A 10,020-nucleotide genomic window follows, 5' to 3' on the forward strand; every position below is an offset into this window, starting at 1 on the left:
GCTGCTTGTTGTCTTGTCTAACGTAAGTATACACCTGTGTGCCCTTTCGTGGAAAGATCAGTGATGATGTGCCGCCTGGTTCCTGCTGGAAACTCCCTGGCAGGGTGACGGAGCCATCTGTCACTTTGGTGTCGCCTGTTCCCAGGGCGAGAGGGACCCTGAGCCCCAGCTCCCCGGCTCCCTCCGGCGGCACCCGGCAGCCTCCGGCGCTGATGCGGTGCTGACCCCTGGTGGCAAGCGACCTGCAGGGCCACCGGGGTGGCGACGGGTCCCTCCTGCCTCCGGGGTGGTGTGCTGGGGGGCTGCGGGGTTCAGGGGGGCTGCGGGGCCGGCCCTGATTTCTGGGACAGGTTCTGTCTTTTTAACGTCTATATTCATGGAGTAAACTGAGCCCTGTGACTTTTATCCCTGCAGTGGTACGATCTCTTCGCCTGGACCTCTGCCACTCTTAAAGAACAGTTTTCAAAACGCAATGTAAACCTGCCAACCGTGGCTGCTTTCTCCTCGTAGGTTAGTGAATGGTTTGTAAATGCTGGGGCGCTATTTCTATGCAGAGTAAACATCCTGTTCATCAGTGGGTAAATAAACCCCAAAGTTTATTTACTTTCTGGGGGTGTTATGTGCTTGTTCTAACTGCTTCTTTGTGAGGTTGGTTCAGTTAAAGTTCTTAATGTTGTAATTCAGCTCTAAGCTGCCTTGCATCATAAGCCCCCCAGCTTTTGGGGGCAGGGAAAGTAATGCTGTCAGACTGGCTGCAGTCCTGCTGTGAGGGAGAGGACAGGTAGAGGGAGAGGAAACTAAGTTTGAGAAAAACAGAGGTACCAAATGAAAAAAAAAAAAGACACCACCACCACCAATTAAACTAGAAATCAAACTGAAAGCAATAAAGTATCAGTACAGATTTAAAATGCTAGCACATCTTGTTATGTAGAATTTCAAGGCCTTTCTGAATAGACTGGTGAAAGCAGAATAAATACCACTTTTACTGTTATTTGGGGAGGAAATAAGCAAGTTGTCATGTCTAAAAAATCACAAAGAATGGGGCTTATTGTCTTCGTGCTTTGAAATGCTCCACTCAAATCACAGGTGCTCCCATTAAAAAAAGCTTAGAGAGCCCAGCAATCATGAGAACGTGGTCTGCATGGGAAGTGTCAATTAAATGCCAGCATTTATATTTATACAGGTAATTTGTTTTCTCACCAGCCACAGGCATGCTGAGTGGGAAGGCTGAAAAAAATCTCACCATTGCAGGAAATAATCACTGCAGTTAAATTTTAAATGTAGTAGCAAAAGAAATCACAGTTTCCTTGGGGAGGGAGTCACCTGCAAAGTCTGATGACAGACAAACAGAATAACAGTGTGGAACTGAAATGAAAGATTTAGCCCAAATCAGCAAAGGTCTAAGCAGCTGCTGCAAAGGTGCTCAGATATGCCCTCATCAACCTGGGATCTGGGATCAAGTACCATTGAACGGTGTGTGGAGCTGATTGTCAGAAACGGAGCTGACACAGTATCCTGGGTCTGAGCACATTCCCAAAGGAATCCAGATCCAAAAGGTAATTGTTTGAGGAGTAATTCCACAAATAAATTCTTGCAGTAAAGATAGAACCTCGCTCTGAAACTAATATATTAGTAATATATTTCTGTGCAATCTTGAATGTATGAGAGTGCTAGATGAAATCAGGGCCTCCTTTTGGTCAAGGAAAATATGACAATTTTTTCACTGAACAAAAGCCAGAAGTGACCAGTGTGACAGTTCACTGTCCTCTGCTTACTGCCCTGATTTTGCTGTAGTTGTCTTCTTGTTTTAATGTTTTATTTGGGAGATAAAGGGAGATCTTGGAATGAAGGCTTATTACAGGGAAGACAGAAAGTGAAAGGAAGATAAAAGGAAAGTCAAAGGGGAGGGAGCAGGGCTGGGGGGAGAGAACTCCCCCAGATTGTGGAAGGTTTGGGAAAAAACAACCCATCAGACCGGTCACCTTAACAGCTCCACACTTCATGGTGCTGGTGATGCTCTGGGGAATGTGCTGCAGCAGAATCAGTGCTGTGGAGGTGGCAAACAAACATTCATGTGTTTACAGTGGTCCTGTGACCACTAGGAGAAGCAGAAAATATACCTGTTAATAAAAATCCCTTTTGCAGGTAACAGCACCATTGATCCAAGAAGATAGTTGGTTCTTTTCTATTGCTGCTGCTGGTGTGCTAGTCCTGTATGGGGACACGTAGCCACAAGGCACTGAGGAGCCTGTCTGATATACAGCTGCTCTAACAGATAATGATATTGACACTGGGAGTGTGTGTTTTCAAAAGAAAACATTATATTACACTGTTATTTAGCTGGCATAATCCAAGCCCTGTTCCATGCTTGCAGAGGACCTGTGATGCTGAAATAGTCTGTTTCCACAAAGCACTTACCAACACGTGCATAGGGAGAGCTTGGCTTTAAACCCTGTGCACTGGATTTTTGTTTATTCATTTTTTAACTCCAGGCAGAGCCAAGCCTCCACTGCAACTGACACAGTTTCACTTTGCAAATCAATGAGACAGTGCTACAAGGGCAGAAAAGTCTTGCCCGTGAACTTCATACTGTTCAGAGCTGCCAAACTGACAGCCCTGACTGACTGCTGTCTTCATGGAACTAATCCGTGCCAAATGTCTGAACTCCTCTGTGGCTCTCGCCACCCACCCAGGCTCTTCCTTAGTGGGACCTTCTGGGGTAGTTCAGGCTCCATCCAGCAGCAAGTTGCAGAAATGTGTCCTCTCCCAAGTGCAATCACCACTTTCCAGCCCCATCTTTCTCCCCTTGGCTTTGTTTGGGGGTAAGTGCTTCCAAGGCAACGAAAATGAGAGCTGCTTGTCTCTCCTCAGGAGAGGGGGCGGACAGAGAGGCTGACACCAATGGGACAAAGATGAGGACTTTGTCTTAAGTGGGCTGAGTCATGGTATTACTGGAAGGGGTGAACTTGGCATCCCTGCTTGATAATAGGCTGTGAGAATCTAATGGAAGAAAAAATTGTCAAGTCTATTAAGATGCGGTCAGAGTGTAAGTCAATTAATGAAAATTACAGCTACCCAGGCTATTAAATTAACATGAGATTGTCAATAGGAAATATAGATTGCTTTTGAATAATTTTAAATTATTTAAAACATGGTAATAATGAAAATCTCACAAAGTCTCCATGATGCAAGTTTAGTTTTGATTTTATTACTGTTTGAGTTCTTTTTTACATTTTTTTGTTTCAACTTCATGATCGTTGAAGGAACAGGAGCTTTAAAGAGCAAGACATTCCGAAGTAGGAATGCCAAAATCTGCTATGAGGCAGAAGCTCAGAGGTGGCTGGAGATGAGCTGTGATTCTGCAGTGTGCTCCATAGCAGAGCTGGAATCAGGTAAAGCCAGGTGTGTCTAAATGCAGCCCTTGCATGCAAAATGATAGATCAATTTTTTTAGCCACTGATTGTGTCCATCTCACCCGTTCAGGTGATCAGGACTAGATGGCCTCTATTGCTTCAATTACGTTGGACGTTAATGACAATACTTCTCACAAGCAAGCCGGACTGCTCTGCCTGATACTCCTATAGCTCTCACCACATGTGGCCACTGCCACTTGAGCTGTGGCCTCCAGATAAGAATTTAGCATTTTGCACTGCCCTGGACTCCTGGAAATGCCTGAATACAGACAGAGAGAACAGGAGCGAGCTGCCTCTCTGGCTGCAATTTCCAGGCAAATTCAGTGAAGAGAGCTCAGCCCTGATTCAGGGTATTCCTCAGGGCTAAAAGAACAAATCTAAATGTACTTACAGCATGCTTTTCCACTCTCGAAAAACTGGTTCCACCTGTGGGTGCTGAGCCTGTAACAGCCTCCAGACAATCTGTCCCCCTTGGCTGGAAGTCAGGGACCTTAAGAGAGCAGAGAGGGGAAATCTGCAGACTTAGGAAGAGAGATTCATGTTCTTCCCAAGGACCTCGGGGACTAGTTGATCCCTACAGAAGGATGGTATGTTCAGCATGACTGGAAGTATTAGCTGGCTCAGCCCTGAAACCTCAGAACACTGTGTACGCTGCTTAAATCCAGTTTAGTCATTGCTGGAGGGAGGCAAGGCTGCCCGGTTAGAAAACAACCCTGACACACACCTATGCTTTGTCAAACAAAAAATGCTGAAAGGATTTTTCTTTTACTATCTTTATTTCCTTTTCCTTTCTTTTTCTTTTTTTTTTTTTCTCTTTTTTTTTTTTTTTCCTGAAGCTGATCTTTTCCCACTGATTTGATTTCTTTCTGACTGTTCCAGGATGAATCACACAATCCTACATGTCTCTCTGTATAACGAATGGGACTGTGGAAAGCGGACCTGACTAATGTCCCCTACAGGGAGAAAATGATAATTGATCCATTTTAATTACAAGTTTCCTGCATTATGGTCTGGTTTTTCAGTTTTCTAGTTTATAATCATTAACAGTATAATAGAGACTTAAGTAAATTGCTGCCTTTTCCTCTTGTAGCATATATAGGTCAGATTTTTATGTTTAACGGTTATTATCTCTGACACTAATTAGTGCACTGACTGCCTGACAAAGGTCACATCTGTGTTTTCTTCATTGCATACAAACACGTGCTCACACCAACTGATTCTCCTAATTGCTGTGTCTTCTGGAGTCATTCCCACCAGGGCGAAAATCACTAGTTTCACTTGGTAACTGCTTTACACCTACTTTGTACTTCTGTCAGTGAAAGACAAGGTTGAGAGCAAAGGGGTGTCAGCAGCCATCACATCCCCAGCACATGTCCCCTGTTCTGCACTTCCGAAGTCAGAGCAATCACGCTTCACGCATCCTTGACTTCTCAAGCTCTGTGCAGTTGCAGTCAAAGGGATGAAGTTGTTGCTTTTCCACGAGGAAATGAATGGAGCTCTTATTCCTTGTCTTTGACCGAAGCACTTAGATGGTTTTAGGCCCGGCGGATTGTTTCTAATAGCAGGCAAAATTGATCACTCAGGTACTTTGATGCAGCCCTTTTATTTACAAAGAAAGTACAAAATTCCGTTTCCTTGAGCAGAAGAGGAATCAGACAATAGGAGACACTTTCTCTGCGTGCAATTTCAGTCCTTTCAACCAGCACTTTATCCAGAAGCACTCCACCAGCTTTTTTTCCTCAAGGTTGTTCTTGCAGAGTTTATCTGGCTCTACCTGGTTTTGATAGAAGGCTGCTCCTGTCAGACCACAGGAGCTCACAGCTGCTCCAAGCGCTGCCCTCCTTCCCGCGTCTTCAAAGCCCAAGGTTTCAGTCAGGAGAAACCCCGAATTCTTTAGCTTCTCCTCCAGGTTTGCCCTTTTGCCTTCTTTCTTAGGGTGGCTGTTCCTGTGTCAGCTGCCTGCTTCTGTGCGAGAGCTTGTTTGTTTCTTACACAAAAGAATATCCCGTGAAAGGCAGCATTAAACCTGTTGGGGTCATAAGCTTTTGCCTGAACCCTGTGTCTGGCTGGCATTAGGGTTAGATACTCAGCGTGTGGTTTTGTGCTGATAAAGGGTAAGAGCTTTGCACACTTATTGTCAGTGGCGAGGAACAGGAAGATGTGATTGGGGTGAGATGAGATTCTCACTGCCGAAGTGAAGTTTTTGCTGTATACGTTCCCCTTGCCACTAGAGAGAAATACCCTGTTGACTGAGAAGCGATATGTGTTACTGGGTTGAATTTCTCTGCGATCCTTGCCCTACTCATGGTATTTAACCTTGGTTTTATTTGTAGAGAACTGCACAGAAGATCCTGTTTAAGAAAGCGAGCAAGCCTAGACTTCGTGTGTTTTCTTGCAATATTGTCCTGGACAGTTTCCAATCTGTTAATGAAAGAACACCGACATCTAAACCATCCCCAGGGGAGGTTCAAGATCCATATGAGTTCAGTAAGAGGTTCCTAAATAGCTGTAATAAGCCCATACTTCAAAAGAAATACATTTTGCTATTTTTAAAACGTGAGTTTTGCAAGGCTTTGAATATCAATTCTCTGTCTAAATGCAATAGAAGGCAGTACTGCCTGGTGAGCCTCACTCAAACCCGGAAGGGTTTAATATTGTCTGGATTTGGTGTTCTAAAAGCTTAAGGTATGACAGTGTTTAGTTTACTTTTTTCCCCAGAGCGCACTGTGCATGTACTTACAGATTCCTTAGTATATCTCACTGGATTAACGTGAAAAATATATTACATTATCTATCAGCACTTGAAATTTTGACTTGAGGATTCTGGTTGGATAGATTACTGAGTAGTGTTTAACTGAAAGATTTAATGATCCCCTGAACAAGACACGACTCACTCTTGAACAACAGGGAACAGCTCCTACATACGAGAAAACAACCCCAAGGTGATAAGGAGCCAGATGTTGCTGCACAGCGTGGTGCTGTTTGCAGCCGGCAGCAATTTGAGGGCTGTGGAAGCTGAGCAGAAGAGTCCGGGGCAGCTAAGCAGGTTTGGACACTGGGTATGCACCAGGTCACTAAAATTACAAAGTGAATCTGCGTAGTCTCAGTGTCTCGCATTAGACACCTACCTTGGATGTCTGAGCTAAGAGGCTGCTCTGCTCTCTACTATGGTCACTGAGAGTCCTGTTCTGAACTGCCCTTTGGAGGTGCCTGTCCCTTGTCATTGCCTATAATGGGTAGTCTAAGGAGCACAGAGTCCCTATTTAGCCACCTGAGCGATTAGCACAGTGAGATGTAATTTAAGATGTCTCTGTGCTGAGGCCTTCATCCTAAAGTGCTGTACAGTTAATATTACCAGACAGAAGGAGAATGCAAAGTCCAGAACAAGAATTCAGCTGTGGAGACACTGAGAACAGTTGGTTTCAGAGGCTGGGTCCAAATCAGTTAAGAGAAATGGAGGAGGAGCTCCAGGATGGAGCTGCTACTGGTGGTTTTTTGGTTGTAGGGAGAGAAGGGAAGGATTGAATCTTGGCTGTGATTATTTTGTGTGAATGGACACAATGTGGGGAGTTGGTCTCTTCTCCCAAGTCACAGGCTGTGGGACAAGAGGAAACGGCCTCAAGTTGTGCCAGGGGAGGTTCAGGTTGGATATTAGGAAAAATTTTTACACTGAAAGGATTATTAAGCCTTGGAATGGGCTGCCCAGGGAAGTAGTTGAGGCAACATCCCTGGAGGTGTTCAAAAGACAGGTTGACATGGTGCTGGGGGACATGGTTTAGTGATGTTCTGTTTTTTTTTAATCAGAGTTAGGTTGATGGTTGGACACGATGATCTTAAAGGTCCCTTCCAACCCAGACAATTCTATGATTCTAATGCTCTGTCAGAGGCAGTTCTTTAACACGTGAAAATACCTGTCCTGTGTTTGCTTTGAAAGCTGTGCTCTTGTTCCAGGCTATAACTGCACCTTTGTGTTCTTGTTGTTTAAGCCCAGTCTCCTCAGCAAAGCTCAGTGTCTCACTTGCCTCATTTAAAAGAAGACCTTTCCCCTATTTTATTCCAAAATGCTGGACTGACTGGCATACACATTGGGGTTTATTCCGTGATACACAGATACGAGCCACAACGATGTTACTGCTCAGTTAAAGGTTACTAATTACTGCCACAGAGATTGCAGTTCCTGACACCTTGGCAAAATTCACATAAATAAAGGTATTTATTTACTGAGCAACATTCTAGCAACATTCAGGTTTGAAATGGCACTTTCTAGATATGCACAATAGTCTAAATGATATCCGTCTTACAAAAACAATGCATGTTGTTTACATCCTCAGAACATGGGAAATGCCCTGCCCAGGGTCCATCTCTGCCAGTTCTCCATCTCAGCTGGAGAAACCAACGTCTCTTCAGTATTTTATCCCTCTTCAGTAACTAAGAATTCACTTCATGCTGCAATTTCTGATTCCATTTTACCAGGTTTACATTCAGCTCCGGATCAGATGTTAATGCTCTCAGAAAAAAGACATCTGAGCAAGATGATGCTGTTTTTATGATGGTATTGATGTTTTGACCTCATGCCAGCACGATCCAGGAACAATTCCCATTAAGGCTATTGATGTGAGTCTTTCCTCGAAGGGGACACTCAGGAAACCTCACCTGAATTATCTTTTAAAGTAGATTAGTTAAATTCTATTAAGCCCTATGCAAATATTCATATTCAGAACTAAGTGGCACTAATCTGATTTAGTGTACTTCACTCTGAAACTCAAGAAAGCTACATCAGATGAAGGCTGCTTTAATTCTGAGTAACAGCACTCATGCAGGACTCCAGTGTTGTAAGCACTTTCGAGTCACACTTGTCATTAATTCTGTTAATTTTTCTGACTTCACCTGTGAAGACAAGGGACAATTCAATCATTATAGATGACCTGACCATACATTCTGCTTCCCCCCTACTCCCACCCCCTGAAATACTATGGGCCTTGTTCCTCCTGAATATTGGACAGTTGGTTTGGAGTTCTGGGTCTGTGGGTTGTTGCTCATTTCTAGTCTATAGTCGATGCTCTTTTCTCTTTACTAACCATTTATGTTAAGCACATCAGTGCAGAACCTTAGCATCTGGCCAGGCAAGAGGGCAAGCATACTGCTGACTGGTGTTAATGTTCCTGTGGTAGAGCTGTGCATGTGGAAAAGTTGCGGTGTATGTGCCTGGTTTAAATATGTAGCTTCAGCTGTTCTGTATCGCAAGTACTAAATTTACTTGTAGATTTAAAATAGGCGAATCATTTGGCGGCTAAAAGGTCAGGACACTTGCTCTTTATGTTGTGCTTTGCTTTTCCTGATTAACAGAAAATTGGCTGTAGCACCTGATGTTAACGTCAAGGTGCAATGCCTGCACCAACAAAATGTAGAATAGTGCCATTGTGTCCCCTATACCGTCCCCCATACCGTCCCCCAGCTTTGTTTTTTGTCACAGTTGCACTCTGAAGTAGTCCAGCACTCAGCCAGCATACGTTCTAACTCACAAAGGTCTCTGCGGAGGGAGGAGTATTGACTTCTCCATCATGTGCAGATCAAATTTCAGGCTTTTAAAGTTTTGTGCATTTGCCAGGTACACTGAAATACAGATACCAGCTCTTGCAACCTTCATGTGACTTTGGCAGCGTGCACGTGGCTATTCTGTGTGGCACATGGGCTCACCTCTCCCCCTGAGATGGATGAGATGCACATCCAATGCCATAGGTGTGCACCAGCCACTTTCCCTGTCTGGATTCCGTGTCGGGGTGAGATTAGCCTGTGTGAGAAGCATCAGGAAGGTTTTGCGGACCTGAGAGACACCAGTGCAAATTCACAGCATGCAAACTGTGAAACCTTCCCTGGGAACAGGTCTGCCTCTGGGGCTCACCTTGGCAGCACGGTTCCAGCTCTGCACACTCTGCTGACCTTGTTTTAGCCTGTTCTGTGAATCCACTTGACCCCCTGGCAGAGGGAGGTTATGCTGCTGCATTCTACTACTGCATCAGCCCACAGCTGTGGGGAGATGGGCGGATGTTAGAACCTCCTCTGGCTCTGGAAATTAGTCTTCTCTGAGTGTGTGCAAGGACTTGATGTGAGGAGTAGTACAGAGCTGTTCTCCACAGATACTTAGCATTCTAGAAACCTGTAATAAATTTAAAAAAAAAAGAAAGGGGAGAGAGGGAAAGAGAAAAATCACAAGCACAAATGAGGAAGAGAGGATCTATCCTCAGCTCAGCTTTAAAAATGAAGCAGCAATATAAAAAAAAACCCAAAGAATCACAGAATGATACGGCATTGGAAGGGACCTCTGGAGATCATCTAGTCCAACCCCCCTGCCAAAGCAGGTCCACCCAGAGCAGATTGCACAGGAACGTGTCCAGGCGGGTTTTGAATGTCTCCAGAGACGGAGACTCCACCACCTCTCTGGGCAGCCTGTGCTGTGCTTTAGCACAGGAAGCAACAAGATCTCAGAGCTTTTGCGAGTCCCGGGGGGGATTTTAGAAGCAGAGCTGGACTCGGAAAACTGGCTGGGGAGGCTCTCCCAGGAGGGCTGGGATCAGCAGGTGGGGAGAAGGGATAGGTTGGAGGCCAC

This window comes from Numenius arquata, chromosome 17, assembly GCF_964106895.1.
Source record: "Numenius arquata chromosome 17, bNumArq3.hap1.1, whole genome shotgun sequence".
NCBI classification, from domain to species: Eukaryota; Metazoa; Chordata; class Aves; order Charadriiformes; family Scolopacidae; genus Numenius; species Numenius arquata.